We start from the raw sequence: 26030 nt of genomic DNA on the forward strand, positions 1-26030 counted from the left end.
TATGAATAGATATATATATATATGAATTCTTGAAAGTCACAACTTTGGTTTTTAACAGCGATGTTTATTATAAAACTTATTGTTTGTGTCGAGAGTTTTATAGTTAGAAATTAAAGATTTTAATGTATTTTACAACAAATATAGTTAATAGCAATGATATTATATATAGAAACAAGAGGTAGATACGTCATCAACGCACCAAAACTGATTCCGTGAATTGGTCCTATTTGGGACCAATGCAATCAGTCAGATTGTCACCGGTCCCAGTGAGCGCATGTGCCGATAGGTACATTAAAGTTGTCGAAAATGCCTTCCTGTGTGTTCAGACAGTGCACGTATTCGTGCAAAAAAATAAAGAAAGATAAAGGAATATCATATCACAGGAAAATATATTAAATTATTACAGTTTAAGATTAAAAATAACAATTTACAATTCTTTATGAATGACACTTGCTTGACACTTCTATTGAAATAATGAAAGGGATAAAACATTGCTTCAATCACTAGTGTGACAAAGCTAGCGTACACTGTGTTCAAAGATTATCATGTAGATACGATTATTAAAAATAGAACGGCTATTTTATTAATTTCGATTTGGGTAAATACTTTATTATTTTTATATTTAAATCCACACAGTGCATGTAATTAACAAATATATCTATCTATTTATTATATTGTACAATGAAATCGTGATGGCAAAAATGTTTGTTTGCAAAAATGATGTTGAATACATTAAAGAAAAGATTATCGCTACTGACGAAAAATGCTATTTGCTTTTCTTTATATAGGTATTGAACATAAATTTTATTTGTGTTTTAGATAAAAAAGGCTTTTACTTCATCCTTTCTTTTATTTCATCTTTTTTTTTCATCTAGGCACCACTATTATTGAAGTAAAAACTTCTTTAGCGGCGTTGGGTATAAAATCTTAAACTCGCGTCAGGACACGTGGCCTGATCGAAAAAGCGTAAGACGGATTTTTTTTTTTAGCCCTTATATTCCATGCGTAAGAACTAAGACGGATACCATTCCAAAATATCAAACATGCTGAACGTTAATAATCAAGTTTTCACTTCTGCCGGCACTCCCCCAGTGCAACCCGTCTTTTTTTTATATCCTACAAGTTGGAGCGATGACCTTGTACGGGTTTCGGGAACTGCCTTGAAACGAATAGCGTAAGATCGGTCCTTATGGAGTTCTATAAGGAGGACTATGCTCAGCAGTGGGTGTTTAATGTTTATCGGGTGAAATAATGATGACCGAAAACGAACACCACAGCTAGTAATAAATACTTAATACAGTTATATCTCCAAAAAAGTTTTTTTCATTTTAATACAACATCATAATAATGAATAAATAGTAAATGAAATTGTCACATTTGTTTTCTTGTGCAGGAAAGGTAACATCTATAACATTGAACCTTCTGTGTCGTTAGTCTATGCCAATTACCATGGCAACTATTTGTTTATTTATATTTAATTGGTGAATTCTTATGACTTTTGCTTACACCTGCGCGGAAGTGACAAACTATCTTTGTCTTTTTTGTTTATATCATTTTATTAGAGCCATCTCTCTTATACAGTCTGTCAATGTAATAAATTAAGTAAAATGAAACTTGTATTTGTGTGTGCCTGACACTGCATATGAAGCATTTTTTTTGGATATATTGTGAGTATATAACGTATCTATACATAAAATATCATTGGTTAATAGTATAAATTTATAAAAAAATATATTTTGTTCTAATAGTAACAGAGGTTGCATTGAGGAAACTATTTTTGATCAATACTTTATGTAGTTTGATCGTTTCATAAACAAAAATTAGGCCAAAAATATAATTAACATACTTAACTGGTGATTCCATTTTGTACTGATACAAAGCCTGTTTTATATATGTACAATATTTTGACTTCAATTATTCCTTTTATTGGTTGTGTCATTCCTCCTCCTGATGAAACTGTCTTTATGTTATAGAGTAATTTATGGCATTTCTGAAAAAAAAAATCCACATTTAATGAAAACCTTCAATTTGTCAAAACTAAATCAAATAATTGGGACCACCACATTGCAGGCAGCTTTCAAATAAAAAAAAAGAATTCTCAAAATCGGTTTTCTCAGTGAAAAATTATGATGTAACAACGCGAAAAAGAGAATAAGTCCAATTTCGAAGTCGATTAAAATGTAAATTTAATCATGATGTGTTATTTATTACATTTATGCAGTTTAAATGTTTCACAAACAGGAATTAGGTCAATAAATATATTATGTACTTAACTTGATATTTTTTCTCATCAAAACTTTATATGTAATGTAAAATATTTTGCCCTCAAGTCCTTTTATTGGTAAAATAAGTAGTATCTTTCTTCCTATGGATGAAACTGGTCTTTTATATTTTCCTATTTCTACTGGGAATCAATTGTGGCGTTTCTGAAAAAAAAAAACATTTATAAAATATTTGATTATCCTCATTTTTTATGACTGGCAATAATTTTAAACGTTTTAATACACTTTTTTTAAATTTATTGAGAGTTTTGCATCCATACTTTTGTTATCTAAACTTAATCAAGATATTATGTTTTTTTAATGCTCCTTTTTAGACAAACAGGGAATTATGCCAAACAAATATAATATACTTAACTTGTGATTTAATGTTGTCATATTAAACCTATTCTTTTGTGTTGTTTGTCCGTCTTCTGCGATCTGGAAAATATGAAATATATGAAATATTATATAAGTTGTATCATAAATTTAGAAAGATAATAAGAAGATTATAAAAGATAATATAAACCTATGACAAATATCCGCAAAAAGGAACACTGTTTTCAATTTTTTTGACTGGCAGCGAGGTGTTTCACATCATACTGAGCAAATTATATCTGGAACTTTCTGTATTAATGCAAAACTACCACCTCCTCCTTTATCCAGGCTTGGGACTGGCTGCGATGAGGTAGAATAAAATAATCTCATAAAATTTATTCTATTCACCCTCAAACACAGGCGGAGTTACCTAACTACCGTCTAAGTACTCGATATACACTAATTACTACTATTATACTTAACTATAAAAGAAATAAAAATTGTAAAGTGTGTATATGATTGACACGTGTTTAAGTAAAGCGTTATGCGTGTAATAAAATAAAATTAAATAAATATAACCATGATTCTATCAAAAATATATACTTAGGTATACACGTAAATAAAATGTATGAATAAAATATCTACATTCTACATCAATAATTTACACGATCTAAATTAATTTACTCTAGTTTACTCTAGTCTATATACCTATAAACTAAACTTAATTGATTTTATGTACACAAAAATATAGTTTGTGTTGTGCATGTAAGTTTATGTTAAAAAACAAAATTGATTGATCTACATAGAAAATTGAAGCATAGCGAGACAAAATATTTAAATATTACTGTAAAATGCGCTCAGCGAATGTAAAAGTACGATATTAGAAGTAATGATGTAGCGCGTTGTACTGTAAATATACGTCGGACGTGATGCAATTTATAAAAATGAAATGATAGCCCTTCGAATATAGAATAACGATGGATCATGAAAGACGATAGCGGGCGCTTTTAGTCCAACGGAAGGAATGGATCCGCGGACGGTACCGGGCCGGTGTCGGGCGGAGCTGCGCGCGAGCGGCCTCGCTCGGCGGCGAGACGTGGCCGGGCCGGCGCGCGCCGCGGCGGGCGCAGGAGCGGCTCTGTCGCAGAGGTGAGTGCGGTGCCCTAAGTCGCTTTGCATTGGCGCTGCGGCGCGCCTGCAGTGATGGCGGTGGCTAGATGTAGACAGTGTCGAAACAATAGAATATTACGATTGATAATGCGGGGCGTTTCTCTCAAGTTATATGTATTAATATTTATATTACATCTCATATAATATGTCATAATAATTGTGCTAACCTAACCAAAATATTTGCGTATTTGAAAAAAAAAAATGGACAGATCACGGATACACAAAATAAAAACAATTTTATGTTCCTATAAATAATTGTTATTTAAAATAAATATCAAATTTGATAAATGTTTTTATTTTTATTAAGAATTTCCAACAAAGAAAACATAATTTATAAACTCTTAATACTAAAATAGCTTATCGTATAATAACAATAAGTCCTATATGTTTCTTTACTTATAGGAAATTACAACAATCGTATATTTAAACGGATAACAATATCATGTTAGTTTAATGAAAAAATGAAATACAATTTCTGATGCAGGAAATACAAACAAACAAATAATAATTAACCAAAGTAGATCCAAAACAAATTTGCAATAATATCGTTTTTACTAATATTACTAATTACTAATTAAAAAACTAATGCTGACTACTATTATTATTATTACAATTTATTGTAAATAGTATGGTGCTTATCGACATGTTTCATTGAAATGTTTATTAAGAATACGCTTGAATACCGCAAGTGAATTGTGAAATATATCAATTTCACGCGACTTTGCTGCAACAACGTTGTACTCATGGGTAAGTCTAACTATTGGGGAATGCTTCCATAAGTTTGTTCGAAATGGAGGAGTTCTGAGTATAGCGCAGGGATATCGAGGGATCCTGGCGGGGACATTAATACATATTCTGCCCAATAATTCAGAAGAATCAATACAATTATTAATTATTTTATATAAGAAAAATATATCTAACATTGTACGTCGAGATTTTAAGCTCAACATCTTGAAGTTATTGAGTCTGTCCAGATAACTTGTGCAGGTTTTACCAATTCCAGTTCTGAATGCTAGACAACGGACCAGTAATTTTTGTAAACGCTCGATCCGAATTATATGCGTTTGATAAGATGGGTTCCAGACTGTACAACAATACTCCAGACGACTACGAACGAAGTTGTTGTAAAGTACAAGCGCTGTTTTAGGATCCTTGAATTCTTTGAAGCACCGTAGGATGAAGCCAAGCGATCGATATGATGCAGCCAATATGTTGTAGTAGTGAGATGTAAAACGTAATTGTTGAGTGAATGTTATCACTATCATGTAAACAAAATTTAAATGGACATGTTTATTAATATTATTTTATTAATATACCGTGAAATATTCACAAAACGAAAGATGTCGTTTACTTTAAAAGTCAAAGCAGTATCATGAAAGGTCGGGAACCTTCAGATGCTGGGAAATGTTACCCAGGCATTTTTTTTTCTCTTTTTCATATAAATCGCATTTTACTTTTCCAAAAAGCTGGTACATCTCAGTAAAATGAGCATTCTTTCGATTTCTTTTGCTGCAAAGATTTCGTAGTGGGATTATGTTGTAGGCAATAAAAAGACAAAAAAAGCAAAACAGAATATTGTTCATTGACTATTAAATAAAAATAATCATACTTTTACATTTAAGTTGTGCTTTAAATTCAGTGATTTAACTTTATTTATGGTTATTTCCGAGATACCAAATTAGGCTTATTTTTCCGAAATTAACCGAATAGAAATAATATTTTTTTTTTTTTTTTTTTTTTAAATCTCCTCTAAACCTGCAATCTGCCTTATTAAGCATTAAGCTGGTGGTTAAAAGTTTTAATGTTGGCATGCATGGCAAACGCCCAGTGGCGTCTCCATATAATATTTTCTATGATCATGGTGAGTCTGATTCTACGGTTGAAGGAGGTCTTGTGGAGCTCTCCGTTTTATGCGCTTAAAAGTGCGAGTGGGCTCCATCATGTTCCAGACAAGTATGTTGGGGTGATTTTTTATACGGCTTTTATATGTCTTAAGTTTCTTGAGAATTTCCTCTTTAACAGTTGGAATAAACAAGTCACGGTGAAGATGACAATTGCTAATGAACCACGGAGCTCGAGATATGATACGAAGTATTTTTGACTGGAAACGTTGTATAATTTCCAGATTAGAGTGAGCTGCAGTACCCCAAAGTTCAACTCCATATGACCAAATTGGTTTGAGGATAGACTTGTACAAAAGAAGTTTGTTGTTCAGTGAAAGGCCAGAGTTACGCGCCAAGAGCCAGTACAATTTGCGAAACTGTACACTAAGAGCTTTCCTTTTTGTGAATATATGTTTCTTCCATGTAAGACGTCTGTCCAAGTATATACCCAAGTAACGCACATCTTCTGACTGGGGAATTGTTATTCCGTTAAGTTGAACGGGTGGACAAGTATCGCGTCTGAGGGTAAATGTCACTTGCACCGACTTCGTTATAAATAATATTTATTAACTATCAAATTATGTGGTAATATAAAATGTGCTAACCCTAAGCTTCTTTGATGCTGAGCAATGTTGTAAAATATAGATCGCTACATTATTAGGTAATTTTGCCCATCATTGTAACTTTTGTTTAAAACAACCTTCAGTGGTAGTTATAATATTTCAAACGTTATTTAATGACATATTATGAGTAAAAGAAACCTGTGTTTTCGCCATCATGCACAAACTATCAACTTGAATTTTCACCATTTTTTTTTGCCGCGAAATGACACATGATATTCAATGAGTTACAACAAGTTGCTGATTTAAATTAGCGACACACACAATAGGCAGTGTTGACAGACAAATTAACCAACTATTTTACACCAAATACTTTGAATGTTGCCAAAGTATGAAGGTATTTTTGCAATTTAAAAATTGACTTATGAATTGATCTTCGGGCAAAGATATCCTTGGTAAAAAAATCACAATAAGACACTATGCATTTTCGAAGTAATTATGATATTGATTAATTGTTTTTGATAATGTAGTTTTTTTTTGCGTTGGAAAATATTCAAGAATATGGTTATCATACTAACAAAAGATGTTTTCAACTCTTAGAGTATTTCATACATTTTACATTGTCTTAATAAAATATTGTAAATAACAAAAACTTATAGGTGATACGTAAACATAAATGTTCTACTTATGTATCTAATAAAAACTAAAATTATATTTTATAGATATATTATATGCATGTGAAAAAAGCAATTGATTGTACTTAGTTAGTATAACAATTCTTCAGTTCTCGATAGGTTTGGAGTTTGTACGATAACCGTACTTACTACATAGTCACTTTAATTATTTTAAGCAAGCAAGCAATGAAATGTTTCAAATTACAAAATAAATAACCAGTCGACCAGCTGTATTCCAACATTAGGTACATTAAGATAAAATGTATTTTACATAATGATAGTATGTACTTTATATACAATGAGTTCTTAATATTACAGGTTAACGTTGACTTTTTTTTAAATTACACATAGTATAAACTATAACGTATTAAGAAGAATTTAGAGAAGATATAAAGAAGAGAAAGAAGAATAGGCACAGTGGTGTAATTAAATAACACGAAACGAAAAGGGCGAGTTACATAAGAAGGTATAGCGAAAAAATAGAAGAGTTGCCTGATACTTTAATTCAATAAAGTTTCTCTCGAAGAAGAGAAGGCAGAGTAAAAGTAAGGAAGAAAGTTTTTATTTTTGCAATACGAATTACAATATTATAACTTTAATTTATTTTAAAATAACTGTTGACAACGTAACGTGTATGTTAATATATTTTTTTTTCATAAGTACATAATAATCGACAACCAACATTTGTTTTAAACTTTAGTTCCATTTAAAACGAGATGAAAGAATAAATTAATACGAATACATTTTTTTATACTAAATTATAAAATAAATCTTGATCTTGCTTGATTGAGGTGATTCAAAATACTGGAATTACTAAATAAACGCTATTCACATATATATCGAACTATTCCACCATACTTCAATACTGAATACAGTCAAGTATTTTTATGTAGGTAAATTAAAATTCATTAACTCCACTTGCTTGCAGGATCCGTGCGATCAACCCCACCGGGTGAGACCCTTTTGGGAAGCCCAGCGAGTGCGATCAGCAACCGGATAGAATTCATGTTCTTGTTTGGATGTCGTTTCAGAAAATATTATCATACAAATCAATCATAAAAGCATAGCCTTCAGTGTTGTATTTGATGTCGTTAATATTAGGATTTTAGTTTCATGTTCGTTCGGTTATAATTTGCACTTCAGTTTAGTTCCAAAACTTTGTGACCTCACATACGACGGCAACTGGATCATAATGCCATTTTTTTTAATTACATATATTATATTTACCGTGAACTTTCACTGTGATAGTCAATTTTCTTTGGCTTTTATCAAGGATTTTGTCCACTTACGACGTTTCCTTTGGTGAACAGAAAATTTCTTTTGTCAGCTTCGAGACATTTTTGGAGTGAGAAAAAGTCATCATGTCACTCATGTTTGTTTGGCTATTGCGTCTGACCAATGTTTTCATTGCTTTCTATAATAGTAAAATGGCTATGACTGTTTATTATAATAGTAAAATGGCTATTTTAATTAGATAACGTATGTAATTCCAGTATTTGTTTCTTGTTTCGTTGATGCGGCAAATATATTCTTGATGTTCTATCATTATTATTTTTTCGTTTTTTTTTGTTCTTTTTAGTGTTTTTTTTGTCTTTTTTTGTATATTTCTTTTTTTCTGATATTTTTTTTTGTTTATGTTCTTTTTTGTGTGTTTTTTTTGTATATTTCTTTTTTCTGATATTTTTTATGTATTTTTTTTGGTAGCTATTAAACAATTTGCCGTTTTAAATAGAATAATTAAAAATACATTTTAATTTATGCAAATTAAAGGCATACGAAATAATCTAAGAAGTAAAAATTCCACCCTTTATATTATTTACGTTAGTAACAAACGCTTGAATTTATTCGATGTGATGAATAACCATAATATTCTTGTTACAATATTTTTTACATAAAATACTCGTAAATGCATATGCATGCTTTGCGCAGGTGTGATTATTATAATATATAATCTGTAATCAAAGTTTCAATTTATGAGGATTCGGGTATAATTTACAATTTAAGTACTGAAAATGTTGTATATTATTACCCAATCATAAGCTTTGCTTTGAATAGAAAAGAGGAGACAAGATGTACCTCTTATGTTTTATGGTGCTGAGTTTATATTTCGATACTTATAATAAAATAATGTTGATGATTGTTCCTTTATCTCCTCAAGAAGCATAGGGCTTCAGTATATAGTTCATTCAGTAGATAAATAATAAATTAATACTAATAAAATATTCATAGATAAATTAATATAGTGGTTGGGTACTGAAAATGTGATGATTGGCGTACAGGGGGTCATCAGCTTTGCTTTGAACAACACTTCAAGCAAAGAGAGACAAGATGTGCAACCAATGCTTTATGGTATCGAGTGTATTTTGATAAATAATAATACTAATAAAATATTCATAGATAAATTAATAAAGTGATTGGGTACTGAAAATGTGATGATTGGCGTACAATGGGTCATCAGCTTTGCTTTGAAGAACACTTCAAGCAAAGAGAGACGAGATGTGCTACCAATGCTTTATGGCATCGAGTTTGTATTTTGATAAATAATAATACGAATAAAATATTCATAGATAAATTAATAAAGTGATTGGGTACTGAAAATGTGATGATTGGCGTACAATGGGTCATCAGCTTTGCTTTGAAGAACACTTCAAGCAAAGAGAGACAAGATGTGCTACCAATGCTTTATGGTATCGAGTTTGTATTTTGATAAATAATAAATTAATACTAAAAAAATATTCATAGGTAAATTAATATAGTGGTTGAGTACTGAAAATGTGATGATTGGCGTACAATGGGTCATCAGCTTTGCTTTGAAGAACACTTCAAGCAAAGAGAGACAAGATGTGCTACCAATGCTTTATGGTATCGAGTTTGTATTTTGATAAATAATAAATTAATACTAAAAAAATATTCATAGGTATATTAATATAGTGGTTGGGTACTGAAAATGTGATGATTGGCGTACAATGGGTCATCAGCTTTGCTTTGAAGAACACTTCAAGCAAAGAGAGACGAGATGTGCTACCAATGCTTTATGGCATCGAGTTTTATTTTGATAAATAATAATACTAATAAAATATTCATAGATAAATTAATAAAGTGATTGGGTACTGAAAATGTGATGATTGGCGTACAATGGGTCATCAGCTTTGCTTTGAAGAACACTTCAAGCAAAGAGAGACGAGATGTGCTACCAATGCTTTATGGCATCGAGTTTGTATTTTGATAAATAATAATACGAATAAAATATTCATAGATAAAGTAATAAAGTGATTGGGTACTGAAAATGTGATGATTGGCGTACAATGGGTCATCAGCTTTGCTTTGAAGAACACTTCAAGCAAAGAGAGACAAGATGTGCTACCAATGCTTTATGGTATCGAGTTTGTATTTTGATAAATAATAAATTAATACTAAAAAAATATTCATAGGTATATTAATATAGTGGTTGGGTACTGAAAATGTGATGATTGGCGTACAATGGGTCATCAGCTTTGCTTTGAAGAACACTTCAAGCAAAGAGAGACGAGATGTGCTACCAATGCTTTATGGCATCGAGTTTTATTTTGATAAATAATAATACTAATAAAATATTCATAGATAAATTAATAAAGTGATTGGGTACTGAAAATGTGATGATTGGCGTACAATGGGTCATCAGCTTTGCTTTGAAGAACACTTCAAGCAAAGAGAGACGAGATGTGCTACCAATGCTTTATGGCATCGAGTTTGTATTTTGATAAATAATAATACGAATAAAATATTCATAGATAAAGTAATAAAGTGATTGGGTACTGAAAATGTGATGATTGGCGTACAATGGGTCATCAGCTTTGCTTTGAAGAACACTTCATGCAAATTTTTAAATTGTTAAAATACCTTCATACTTTGGCAACATTCAAAGTATTTGGTGTAAAATAGTTGGTTAATTTGTCTGTCAACACTGCTTATTGTGTGTGTCGCTAATTTAAATCAGCAACTTGTTGTAACTCATTGAATATCATGTGTTATTTCGCGGGAAAAAAAAAATGGTGAAAATTCAAGTTGATAGTTTGTGCATGATGGCGAAAACACAGGTTTCTTTTACTCATAATATGTCATTAAATAACGTTTGAAATATTATAACTACCACTGAAGGTTGTTTTAAACAAAAGTTACAATGATGGGCAAAATTACCTAATAATGTAGCGATCTATATTTTACAACATTGCTCAGCATCAAAAGAAGCTTAGGGTTAGCACATTTTATATTACCACATAATTTGATAGTTAATAAATATTATTTCTATTCGGTTAATTTCGGAAAAATAAGCCTAATTTGGTATCTCGGAAATAACCATAAATAAAGTTAAATCACTGAATTTAAAGCACAACTTAAATGTAAAAGTATGATTATTTTTATTTAATAGTCAATGAACAATATTCTGTTTTGCTTTTTATTGCCTACAACATAATCCCACTACGAAATCTTTGCAGCAAAAGAAATCGAAAGAATGCTCATTTTACTGAGATGTACCAGCTTTTTGGAAAAGTAAAATGCGATTTATATGAAAAAGAAAAAAAAAAATGCCTGGGTAACATTTCCCAGCATCTGAAGGTTCCCGACCTTTCATGATACTGCTTTGACTTTTAAAGTAAACGACATCTTTCGTTTTGTGAATATTTCTCGGTATATTAATAAAATAATATTAATAATCATATCCATTTAAATTTTGTTTACATGATAGTGATAACATTCACTCAACATTTATCAAATTTGATACTTAGAATAAATAACAATTATTTATAGGAACATAAAATTGTTTTTATTTTGTGTATCCGTGATCTGTCCATTTTTTTTCAAATACGCAAATATTTTGGTTAGGTTAGCACAATTATGACATATTATATGAGATGTAATATAAATATTAATACATACAACTTGAGAGAAACGCCCCGCATTATCAATCGTAATATTCTATTGTTTCGACACTGTCTACATCTAGTCACCGCCATCACTGCAGGCGCGACGCAGCGCCAATGCAAAGTGACTTAGGGCACCGCACTCACCTCTGCGACAGAGTCGCTCCTGCGCCTCCCACGGCCGGCCGCCGGCTCCGGAACTCACGACCTACCGCCTTGCAGAGGACTCTCGACACGCATTTCCACCTGTCACCGAGCCGATAAGGTCCATTCAAATCCATTTAAATTCCTATGAACCAAGCAGCTGCTATGACTTTACATATCCATTATAACATTATTATATATAAGAAAAGTTCAGTCAATTTTATAAATTACTGTCACCGCCACTGACATATAAATACTCGACAATGCGCATACAACCTTAAAACCAATAACAAACTTATACATTCGCTCTCGCATTTTACTTTAATACAAATAATTTGTTACACAGTGTTTCAACTTTAACGTAGAATCAATTCGTTTTTTAATGTTAGCGTCGTGATGATAAGAGTTCATAAAAAAATACGCACAATGTAAACGTTGGCAACATGATTTGATTTTAATAATTGATTTCTGATATAGAACGGAGGTGAACAATTTCATTCCAGGAAGCCGAGTGTGTAATGCTTGCAAGTGTAACTCGTCAATCTACCAAGCAAAGTGAATAGTGTAATGCATGGTGGGAAATCCCTAAAGTAACTGTGGAATGACGACGTTATTTACGTAAGGTTTACCGTTAATTAATTTTTCCCTATGTACAAGAAGCATTAAATCGTTCCTATCCCGTACGCGACCTAATGCCACGTACAACTGTCCGTGACTAAATACGTCCGATCTTAAATCTATGCCGACCCTATTAATAGTTTGACCTTGACTCTTATGAATGGTCATTGCATAACACACCTGAAGGGGAAATTGCAATCGACACATTTCTATTGGACTATTATGATCAATGGGGGCTTTAAACATGATTCGCGGTATAAAAAACAATTCGGCTATTCCCGGTTTGCGAACTGTTATTAATCGAGGTGAAGTCGCTACGATTATAACTTTTGTACCATTAACTAAATGATCTGAAAAACTAAGGTTACGAATTATTATACAAATACATCCTACTTTTAAAGTGAGATCGTGTTCTGGTATACCTTTAGGGTGCATACTATTCAACACGTCTACGCCTAAATACAATTCGTCAGTGTCATCCGTAGCCGTTTTATCTACTGAATAGAAATGTAAAAGGTCGCCTGGCAAACGGTCTAATACAGTCCTATTTATTTCTCTAATATTTGAATTGTGAGTGGAAAGAATGGCCCTACCTATACAAACTTCTGGCTCGTTTTCTAAAAGGAAATCCGAAAAAACAAAATTAATTAACTCATTTAAATCAGTAGTAAATGATAAAAGTGAAAGGTCTATTAAATTTTGACAAGATCTACCGACCTTTACCGAATGTAAAGGCAAATTATTTGAACCTATTTGAAGCAAAAAATCGGAAAAAACACTGTCTTCACTACACCTCTGAGGTGTAGTTAGTGAAAACGTCTTTAAACTCCGCCATAAGGGCGATGATTTTACTGACGCATTAAATATATCTGAATGACACTTGGCGTTGGTAACTACGGGCGGAATCTGACGAAAATCTCCAGCAAAAATGATAACCTTTCCCCCAAAACTTTTATTAGACTTTGTCAAGTCTTGCAAAGACCTATCTAACAAATGAATGAGGTACTTGTGTACCATCGGCGCTTCGTCGTAAATAATTAAATCGGAGTGTAGTATGAGTTCAGCTCTCTGGGTTCCGTTTGTTACATACCAATAGCCTAAATCGTCAATAGCGCTTAACGGATACTTAAACATACTGTGCGCAGTCATACCGCCGTCATAGTTCTGCGCGGCAATACCTGAACTCGCTGTGCATAAAACTACACCGTTGAGTACGCCCCTCACGTACGCTGCTATCGTATTTAATAGCAACGTTTTACCAGTGCCTGCCGGACCGTCTATATAAATAGCACTTTCGTTACTATTGCGAAAACCGTGATCAGTGAGCAAATTTTGCACATATTCGAACACTTGCCGCTGGTCATGAGACAGCTTGGGCGTCCAAACATCCACAAATTCGCGTAACCCGTCTGCATCGTGTAGAGCCTTCTCACGACCTAGTTCGGTGGTGTCATCGTGCGCGTCAGGCAAACCTTGCTCTAACAAACACGAACCATGTTTTCGCAATAGACGGTCAATTTGAACCAAGGCCTGGGTGTACGCTCTATCCGGATCGTTATTTACGCGGTTAAGTATATCTTCAGCTAGCTCATTTTTAAATTTTTCCCACAGTGTCGCTACTGCTACCCCGTTAACAGCCAATAATACAAAAAAGTTACGCAGGCGTGGTCCGGTCAAAAAACATGAAGCTTCCTGCATAGCTATCTCGTATTCGGCTTCATCGTTGGCGATACCAACGGCTTTAGCGGCCTCCTGGAATGTGTTACAATTTGGACCACCCAAGTTATAAAGATCCCTGTAACTACGGCAGGGGTGTAAAGCTAAAAGTAATCTTAAATAAAATTGTTCACCTCTGTTGGGCGCGACCCAAAATAAACGCGTCACTATTTCTCCCCTCTGTCTTTTCGTCAAAAATTTACCGTTGGTCATATTATAAATGGTTGTATTTTTTGTTGAGGGGCGGCTGGAATGAACGATATACCTCTCGTAAAAATCTAAATATGTTAAACTATCGAATTCTTCACCGAGGGGACGATTAAAATACGTGACGAGATCCGAACCCGAATTCTGAACTGCACGCGCTTCATTTCCCGCCTTAAAAAAAATTGATTGATGATTTTCTAAATGCACGTCTAACATCTTTACAGTAGGCTCACGTCCCGTGACGTCAAACTCAAAAACTCTCCAAGCAGCCTCACCAGAACCGATGTATCGTTTTGTGACGTATTGTTCTATTTCGTTATTTTTTAGTTCATCTGGAACAATGGCGACTCGAGCCTCGTCTGGACCTTTAGTCATATATTTAAAGAGATATTTAATGACTGTTCGAGTGGACACTGATTCTAAATTTAAATGGCAATCATATCTAAGAAGAAGTGCAGCGTTGTATGGTACTATCCACAAATCACTAATTTCTACATCCCTCCCTCTGTACTTAATGGTGGCTGTATTCTTACTATTACGCTTTAAGTTAATAAACCCTTTATCATTACAATATGTGACTTCTGTCTCTGGTTTTGGGAAATAGCTTGTACATTTTTTTTTTTCACTATCCCAACATTTTAAATCTGTCCTATGCGGCGGACCGCATGGACCATGTACCATGTAATCTAAAACAGCTTTTCTTAATTTTCCATCAACTTCTGAAGCGTCAGGAATATCTGCTCTAATAAATTTATCCACATCAGTACCGTGAACGGGGCCACCACCCTCGACTGCAAAACAGATATGAGCGTGTGGTAATCCCCGTTTTTGGAACTCTATTACATATAAAATATAAACAATTTTACCAAACCAAACCCCTGTGCGAAGATCCCTCAAAAGTTGTTGTAATTTAATGTTAAAAACTCTAGCACAAATTGAAGGCGTATTATGATGACCTGTTGTTGAATTTTGTATTTCAGGCCATTTGGGATTGCAAGTTAAAGTTAAAAGAAAAGATGGCAATCCTAATCTGTTAACTACTGCCATAGCATCCATATACTTTTGCTTCATATATCTAGGCCCCCCCGTGTAACTACTTGGCAAATAAACTCTACCAGGCACAACCCCACCCTCTCCTCGAATAGTCTCATCTACACTGATCTGCTGTAAAACTGACTCTACTTCTCTTAATGGAGCGGAACGGAGAGCATTATCCGTGTTACCTTTTTGGATGTTATACAGGTAACGAAGTCTTTCTTCTAAAATCCTACATTGCATATCAACTAACCACTCTTCGGACAAACGATTAAAATCGTTGAAACGGGATTCGCTCAGAAGGAGACATCTAACATATTTGTTTTGGGTTAGTTTTGCTCCATTATTGTCCGTTTTGTTAGGAAACCATCCAGGGTTACCGTGCGGATACAATAATGGATATTGAAAAGTTTCATATAGGGGATGCATTATATCTACTGTGTGAGGCTTTTTGTCTCCAATTTTCCAGATTGCAATGGCGCGAGGAATGTAACGCTCCTGCTCATTGCTTATAATGGCAGCAATCTCGTTGCCTAAAGGCATATCACCGAGAATGTTGCCATGTGTGCGTCGTGTGGTGTGCTCAAAAATGAGGTGTGCGTGGTCGGATGGTTCTTGGCTCAGCCGCTTGAAGCACTCTATATAAGGGTTGTGATTATGCAAGAAATTTGTAATCGATCGAATGACAGTTAAATCTAAATTTAAATTTGTAGCGAGGCTCTCTCGCTCACTGTTATCATAGATGTAAAGTCCAGCCGGATTAGTAGTTTCTGAGTACGCAAGATCGAAAACTCTGTGATAAACCCTCCCTTGAATTTTTAAAAATGATACCCCCGTTGTCGGATGTTGAAATCCGTGTGAAACGCCTAAAGCACTAAAAGCAAATAAATTATTATAAGCCCTAGGTTTATGCAAAAAAGAAGGAAAGCTATAAAATGGTTCATTTAAAGGCGGGAAATTTTGAACGTTATAAGCGCCAGCCCCACAGCACCACTTGATACGATTCTTTTCCTCAAAGAACAATCTAGCATTACAGTGCCTACACAAAAACGCTTCCCTATCTAATAATGAAATGTTTTTAAAACTATACAATTTGACGACAGTTAAGCCGTCGCCACTCTTTGTACCTATTAAATTGTTTGAATTCCGTAATTCAACGTCTAAATTTCGATTTACTTCATTGTACCTATCTACTGCTTGCTTATTAACCTCTGGGTTACTTTGACTATACTTTTGAACGGCTTGCCTATTAACTTCTGGATTACTCTGACTATACTTCTGAACTGCCCGCCTATGAATTTCAGGATTGCTTTCGTTATATTTCTGAACTGCCTGCCTATTAACCTCGGGATGTTTTTCATTATACTTTGTGACCGCTTTTAAATGAGAATTTGCATCTATAGATCGCCTACCTGGTCGTCCCCTCTTACGTCCTACTTCTACTGAATTTACTGATGAACTATCTGAATCTACGTTTATATTGTTTTGTTTGTTATTATATTTAGCCGGTCTACCGCGTTTTTTACCTACAATCCTAACGTCGGATAATTTTGTTATGCAGACAACGGGTGTCAGTGTTGTTAATTTAGGGTCGCGAATATTTTGAATTAAAACTTTTGGTTTTAGGGAATTTAATTTAGGGTCATATTTTGGGGGTATACCTTTATTAACTAAAACTATCGGTTTTAAATTAGACAATTTAGGGTCGTCTACATTAACTAATTGATTGTCTACACTAACTAATTCATTAATAATATTTACACTATGAAAATGATTTAAAATAATTTTATGAATTTGATATTGACTACCAAACGCCGGATTCCAAAACAAAAACTTTGCAAGAGTATCTAAATTGTTGCACTGAAAGAGACGTGCGGCTCCTACCGAATGCGAGTTATGGACGTATTTATTATTAGCGTCTACTTTATGGCTATTAAAAATAAAATATGAATTATTTGACCTCCAAAAAGATATCGTATTATTAGCGCCGGTGAAAAGGTAGCTATGTGTGGAGTCGTTATGTGCAGTGTGAAATATTTTATTTTTTAGGATTAATTTTAATTGTAAAGTGTAAGTGGCTATGTCGCTGTCACATGTGGGAAACAGTCCGTTGTCGATCCAACTATCGTTGTCTGCCATCGATTTAATATTAGCCAAATAGGTCCCTACACGTATATCAGAAGGCAATTCTTCAGGATATAAATGAGGATGATTATGCGCAACCCCAAGTGGTCTTACTTGAATGTATAACATGTCACCAAAGTCTAAAATAGTGTCAATATTTTCCTGAGAAAATACGGCTCTATTTAGAATAGAAGAGTAAACAGCCGCGCATGTTGCCATCGCGACACATTGTGCGTTGTTACCCTTAAACCGGGGATCGGCTTGATGCGTTGACCCTTTAATAATAATTTGACCGATTAAAATAATAATAAAAACAGAATGAGATTTTATCAGGTCAGAAGTAACATAATATTTATATAGTGCCGCACAATTTATTTATAATTTGTTAAGCAAATTGAAATGTCCCAAACAAAGAATAATGCGTTGTACCTATGATTATAAAATACAAATCCGTATGAAATATGTTAAAGAAAGTATCCCTAGTGAAATCACTACTTCATTTCTAAAATTTCGTAACACAAAAATATAAATCGATTAGATATGGGTTGAGAATGAGATCCAAAATGAAAAAGGAGTCGAAACTACTCTAAAAAAAATACTAAGCTCGCTACTAAATACGAATAGAAAATATGGCGTCATTCTACCTTACCCCGCAATCTATAAAAAAATATTCGCGACGATCTACGTTTCAGTATAATATTATACTCGTATAATCAAACATATCTAGAATTATTTATCATGTTAATTTTAATCCTATCAAAACTATGTACTTACGTAATATGATGGAATGTTATTATTTTATGGAAATAGTTTACATACTGTTATTGGCAATTATTAAATCATGTAGGTATACATATAACTTATATATTTGTAATATCAAATTAAAATTAATCTCATTACCTATCAAGTAAAATGACTCTAGTAGGTATATGATACAACTTAGTCGTCCTTCCGTCTCCTATGTAATTCTAAAATCTGGTTTATAAATCTCGCTTTAATGTTGAAAGTAAGTACCTATCTACATCACTATCACTACATAGTATAAAACAAAGTCGCTTTCTCTGTCCCTATTTCCTTATGTCCCTTTGTATGCTTAAATCTGAAACTACGCAACGGATTTTGATACGGTTTTTTTTAATAGGTAGATAAGAGTGATTCAAGAGGAAGGTTTATAATATGTATAATAACATCCATTAAATAATGGAGTACTGTTATTTTTGAGGTTTCTAATGTGATGTCGCAAATAATTTTATCAAACGCATTTTTTCCGCTTACATTGCAAACGCAGGCTGAACCCAACGAGTTTTATCAAAATAATATACTAAGTATTGTAAACACTGAAAAGGTCTATAGAAAAGTCCGTGATGGTTATATATAATATGTATATTATGTCTATCTCTTATGGATAACCCACAATAACTTTTTTCTGACATTTACTTTTTACGACAATGAATAATGGTTAATTTTCGAAGCGATTTTAACTAATACAGCATTAATCCTTAACCAATTAAATACCTTGAATACATTGTTCATTTAATATAGATCTATATGGCCCTTTACACCGTATGACTTAAGTGAATATTTTCGAAAATATTACAGATTTAAAAATTGCGGGACATAGCGTTTGCGGCGGTAGGTACCTACCGGCCAGCCGCCATTGCACCCGTGCGAAGCCGGGGTCGCTAGTTTTCTAATATAATAGTGTAAATTAACTTCGCTACATAATGTGAAGAATTAATTGAAATTAAACCGAAAATATCAATACTTTATCTATACCCACAGATAAGTTAAAAATAAATAAATATAAAATAAAATATATAATATACGTTCAATTACATACAAATTTTCAAAGCGTCTGGACCAATTTTAACTACTCACTGGCAGAAAGCTTTCATTAAAAAGAAAATAGGTAGGTATGTATCCTTATAACATACGTTAAAATACAGAACATTGATATACCTAACATGTGTTTGAATGATCAGAGACAATTTCATGATTTATAATAATTAAATTTTTACTATTTAAGGATATTTACAATGTTGAATGAATTACCAAATATCTAATTTATTTTTATAATAAATATATCTATCACACAAAATGGCGACCGACGCCGTCCGCGGCGAGCGGCGCGCCCGCTCGTCGCGCGCGTTGCCGGTTCGCGATTCCCGCTCATTTCGATGTAAGTACAACAAATTAGGAAAAAAAATATATTACCGACTTATTACCTACTACATTTATACATATTATTATATATTATTTTAAAATATTATTTTCTATTCTATTTTATGTTAAAGAAAATGACTTTATTCTGTAACCTATAAGGTAAGTAGTAAGTACATAGACACACATGACAACAACGGTAATTACGTAGGTATTAAGATGTTAAACATCAGATACCAATTTTATAAAAAAAATCTTTGTTATTATTAAAAGTAGGTATCAACTTATTCAGAACATTTCAATTTGCACAATAAAAGATAAAAGTGATTGATTACCTACCTAACAGAGCCTTATGAAAATATATGTAGGTATATTAATTGACTTTAAACCTAATAAATTGAATAAAGCTTACCGGTAGCGATGCACGCCATTGCCGCTGCGTTGCCGCCATTGTTGCTAGATGATGCTTGGAACATGTTGAGGCACGAAGTCACGTAGAATCTCGAAGTTACTGAAAACGATAAATGACTATTTAAAAAAACAAAGCATTAAAAATCAGACATCACTTGTTTTTATTACTTAAACCATTGAAAAAAAACAAAAGAATAAATCATCATGAATTGAAATGAAGTCTTTTTATATTTTATAATTACCTAAAGTAACAAATTTAATTGTTAGTAAGGAAAATGTATAAAGAAAGACAACAATAAAACTCAAATCATTAATTAATCACTCCAAGTACAATATGAGACCAATAATTAATAATAAAATATGTAAATCGACTTACCCTGCGAACAGATGAAATGTTAATGGAAGAGAATTGGCGCGGGCGCGGGGCGTTTATTCTTATTTCCCACCGGAAGTAAAAATAATTGCAAACATTACGAAAAAAGTGGGAATAGACAATTTCACAGTTATGTATTTTTTTTAATTAAAATATATTTTAATTAATAAGAAATATTTAAAATACGTAATCTAATCTAAAAAATATATTAAAATAATAATAAAATAATTTAGAAACATAATAATATGTATTATATTAAAATCCAACTGTTAGGAGTCTAATAATATTTTATGTTTTATTATTTTCATATTTAATTATTTTTCGAAAATATGCTATATTGAATATATTAAATACAAATATATTTATTATTTCTTTTAATAAAATATAATAATAACAAGAAACTAATGTTTAATTTATTTTTATTATTACACAATAATTATAGAAGACTGTGTCTATGAATACCTTGAATATCAAATATGGATAAAAGTCAAATTATGCTTTTTATAAACATAAACAAGAAATCAATATTTTCATAATTATTAAACACAACTAAAATATTTATAAAATTATTCTAAAGTAAACAAAAACGTATCGTCTTAAATAAATTGCAAATTAATAAATTTTATTCAAGTTTATTCTGATTTGAGAAAAATATATCCAATGCTGCCAACATTATATATTTTTTAGTCATAATAGCAATGTTTTAATTTAAATGCACTTGGAAAAAAGTTATACGTGCTCGTAATTTTTTATTTCATTAAATCTGTTTTATTTTTACGTCATTATATTTCTTTTAAAGATTTAATGAATTAAAGTCTTTCAATTGTTAATGCACTTTTTTACTATTGATACTAATGTCAAATTTTAAATGATCATTGAAACGTCAAATGAATAATTTTATGTCAACAAACAACTTTCCGAAAACAAATAAGAAAACGGCTTCTTGTGTATAATGTAAAATATTATGTGTTATTTATGCATAACAAAAATATGTTTTGCCAATTTATCATTCCAAAAGAAGTGGATAAGAAGTTTTCATGTCATTGAATAAAAATCGAACAATGGATGAATTAAAACATAATATATTTTTGTGATGAAAGAAGACTACAATGCCAAGTGTAAAACAAGTGAAATCTAATAAGATCAGAATATGAAAATGAAGAAAAACAAAAGTTGAATTTACCAAACATAAAGGAAATGTTTTATGATTTGCAGATGCTCACATTTTAAATTTATAAAAGATTCCAGAAAGTTATTAGTATTATTAATATTGAATAACATAGACTGATTGACCCATTGATGGTATTATATAGATGAAAAAATAGTGTATAAATTTCAATTTGAATAACCATGATGTCTCTGAAAACTTGATAGCTATTGTTACTGTACATTTTATACTTCTTAGTTCTTTTACTATAATATAAAGCAAATACCTAATAAGTGAAAGCCGTCTACATTTTAAACAGCATTGTTTGCTATAAGAAAAAAGGAACCGAGTATAGTAATGTGGCCGTACTCTTTATCAATTTTAATTCACCAAACATCATTAATTTAATATATCTATCCAAAAAATATCTTTCAAGAACAATGTAACTTGGGATCCCTGCAGAAGTCTTGACAAAAATATGAAATAAAAGTTAATGTATCATTAAAATATTAATTTAAACATGGTATCTATCCCTACACCAAGTCATGTTTATAATTAAATTAAATAAATATCATGGTTTGGATATTATGTTTTCAGTGTAAATATATTATAATGGAAACTTTTTAATGTGTTTCATTTTCTTATTAATCTAGTGTCTCTTAGTAATAATATTCATAAAGTAGAAAAAAATGATTTAGATATATTGCTATACAAATAATTTAAATTGCTTTCATATAATTTTTTAAAATATATTTTAATGTTAACTTTACATATTGCATATTTTAAAGTAAGTACATATTGATTTATAAAATTCTCATTGAATGCTTGTTGATTATTAATTTTTATTATTCCAATTTGATTTGAAATCATATAAATATTTGAAGAGGGTAGGTAGGTACATTTTATTCAGACTTAATTTTTATTAGGTACAACATTGGTAAAAGCTAAATGAAATAAAAAATCATCTAATAAATATTATAAAGGCGAAAGTTTGTAAGGATGTATGGATGTATGGATGTTTGTTACTCTTTCACGTAAAAATTACTGAACCGATTACAATGAAATTTAGCACACATATAGAGGGTAACTTGGATTAACACATAGGATAGTTTTTATCCCGGAAATCCTACGGGAACGGGAACTATGCGGGTTTTCCTTTGCAAAACGGGCGAAGCCGCGGGCGGAAATCTAGTTATAAATAAATACTTATTAGTTATTACTATTCTTACATGTTTAATGAGATAGTATAATAGGTTCTACACTTGTTCTACAGATCTTGAATATTATTGTTTTAAAAATTTATAAACAATGATAATTTTCTGTTTTTAAGAATCTATACTCATAGGGTAAAAAGGGAACTATATTACTAACTGGCTGTCTGTCCATCTGCTACCAGGCTGTATCTCTGATCTCATGAACCTTGATACCTACATTTGAAAATTTCAGAGATCATGATGTCGATGTCGCTTCGACAACAAAAATAATAAAAACCGTAGATATACCTAAGCAATCTTGGCAAGGTCTTATAGTGAAGTTTCATACTTATACGGAAACCTTAGTGTTGTGAGTCCAACTCGCACTTGAATCATTTTTATTTAAATCTATGTACTTACCCACTTAGAAATAGAAATAGAAATAGAAAACACTTTATTGTACAATGCACACAAAACAAAATTTACAGAAACGATATGTAACTTACATATTTAATAAAAAATTAAACAGTCCATTTCTACCTTAGATTTCTACACATTAAATATTTTTGAAAAAAATTGTTATGCAAATATACGATGGGTTTATAGACCCCATAGCAATCAATGGACAATATTTATTCGTCCTGTTTAACTGTGTCAATTAAGATAAGTCGAGTCGAAATCTCAACACTGGTGAGATCCGTTCGTAGAGAAAAAAAAAATGGTTGTTTAACCTCGATTTTTTAATACCTAAGTACTTGTTTTAATAACATCAATAGAAATTACTCATCTCGGTTCATTACTTACATTATTATTTTATTCACAACTATGCGGGTTCTTCAACTACGCTGGCGAAGCCGCTGGCGCGCGGATAGCTAAAAAAAAAACAGCGATTCCACAGTCAGTCGAAACTGCTTATAAATAACCTACTTATTCAAATATTTTCTACTCCGGGAGGCTGTCGACCTTCGAGGTTGCGCAGTGCGCGGGCAGCAAGCAGCCCGCGGTGCCATCTTTTTCCGTTGCTATATTCCTATTACCCTTCCTACTATGGAAATTCCCATACAAAATTTTCGAAAAAAAAAATTTCACTTTCTACAAAAAAATATTATATGCCTGAAAGCGGACCAGGTTTTGAAGCATTTTTTACTTCGGCGACCCTGACCTACCTGCCACCAGTTCAGAGAACCATTGAATTTCGTGATGTATGGAAAATGGAAACCGGGGGTCGGAGAGAAATTCTGAGTATGCAGTTTTGTAAATCTGGCCGATTAGAGCATAGAAGTCAATTTTCAGACCGATCGTAAAGTAACTGGCGCCACCATCTTGCTTTGAAAAATTGGCCATTTTTGAAAAAAAAATTGCGTCCAATTTGAAATTTCTCCATTGCCCTGGTAGCGCCCCATCTTCCTGATCATTTTTTAGTTCTACACCCCCCACCTATCTGGCGCCGTTTCGGAGAGCCGTCGAATTTCGCGTTGTATGAAACTCGGAAACCAGCGATGGAAACTCGATGATGAGTATCCCACCTTAATGTGCGGCTCGATTAAAGCCCCTGTGCCAAGTTTCAGCGCGATCGGCCCAGCGGTGGCCGTTTTAGAAATTGTATGGCGGCGGCCATTTTTTCCGCCATTTTGAATTTTTTTCACTATCTGTGGTAATTGCTCGAGGTCTACTCCAAGTTTAGTTCGAGCACCCCAGATGTAGCTGCTACCGTTTGCGCGGGCCGTTGACCGTCTTCGAGAGATGAGGGAAAGTTTAAGATTTCGTATTTTTCTGGATATCCTGGGAGCTGGGCGAGTACGAATGCATCATTGGTGTATTTCTCCGTTGCGCCACCTCGTCTAAATTTACGTTTTTATGTTTGCGCCAAAAATGGGAAAATTCCAAAATCGAGCGTCCCACTATGGCTCCCTGGTAGCGTCCCAGGGTGGTGATCATTTTTAGTTCCGACACCCCCCACCCAACTCGCACCGTTTCCGCGGGCCGTTGGATTTTCCAATGTATGAAAGTCGGAAACGGGAGCCCGGAGCCACTCGAACGGGGCACCGATCGATTCGCCGGCTCGAACAGAGCACGTGTGCCAAATTTGAGACGTAAGGATTCATAAACGGCGATTTTGGCAAAGTACGGCGGCCATCTTGTTTTCGCGAAAATCCCCATTTTTCCACCACCCCTGGTAATCGCCACCAGTTCCGAGCATTTTTTGTTCAGACACCCCCCTCCAAGTGCCACCGTTTTGGCGCACCACCAGGGGTCCACTCGGTATTCGAAGGTGATCGAGATCGCTATATTTTTCCTCTGGTCACTCGGCGCACCTCTACACGATCACGTCAAAATCCCCCCCACTTTCCCCGTAGTTTCCGAGAAAAGCGATGTCAGTGAGTCAGTGAGTGGTAGTGTAGCTTTATATATTATAATAATATTGGACTCCAATACGGCTAGGCCTATAATAATACCCAACGTGTGTTCGCTGTTCTACAGAACAACGTCTATGGATAAAACCGAAAAATTAAGATTATTTTTTTTCTTCGTATTTTTTCAGGATAAAAAGTATCCTATTTTACGCCCAGGATAATAAGGTATAATTATACCAAGTTTCATCGAAATCGAACCGTTAGTTTTCACGTGATGTCTTCACATACAGACAGACAGACAGACAGACAGACAGACAAAAATTTTTTTAATCACATATTTGGGTTTGGTATCGATCCAGTAACACCCCCTGCTATTTATTTTTTCAATATTTTCAATGTACAGAATTGACCCTTCTACAGATTTATTATACATATGTATAGATTAGTAAAAAAAAATGTTGATGTCTCTAGTTCAAACTATTGATGTACTTAGTCAAGTCAAATGTTATGAATATTTCAAGAAAAATTAGTTTTGTATAAAGTTCATTAATTCAAATAGTGCTTAGTGTATTTCACACATTTTAATTAAGTTATCGTTCGCGTTTGTTTAATATTGTTTCCTCTAACAAACGATTGGGATCTCTTCACAATCGACAGCGTTGGCCCAACAAATCAATGTTTGCCGCCATTACGGCGATTTTAAATAAACATCTGCAATGATGGCCGATCGTACACATTTAAGCCCTCTACACTATCGTGATTGCCTATACTCGCCCATCACAGG

At 32.9% G+C, this 26030-nt stretch overlaps 1 long non-coding RNA gene across 1 annotated transcript; it reads right to left on the bottom strand.

Annotated features, from left to right (window-relative positions):
- Positions 1–1137: 1137 nt before the first annotated feature.
- On the bottom strand, positions 1138–20638 carry LOC149480479 (uncharacterized). The gene is made up of 4 exons (XR_016316978.1): positions 20556–20638; positions 20181–20279; positions 2275–2699; positions 1138–1990 (listed from the first exon to the last, which is right to left on the bottom strand). It is a non-coding gene; the product is annotated as an uncharacterized LOC149480479 (long non-coding RNA).
- Between the last annotated feature and the right edge of the window lie 5392 nt (positions 20639–26030).

This window comes from Colias philodice, chromosome 18 (assembly GCF_061535455.1).
Source record: "Colias philodice isolate Cphi_HAF_F1 chromosome 18, ilColPhil1 Martin Lab GWU primary, whole genome shotgun sequence".
Classification (NCBI taxonomy): domain Eukaryota; kingdom Metazoa; phylum Arthropoda; class Insecta; order Lepidoptera; family Pieridae; genus Colias; species Colias philodice.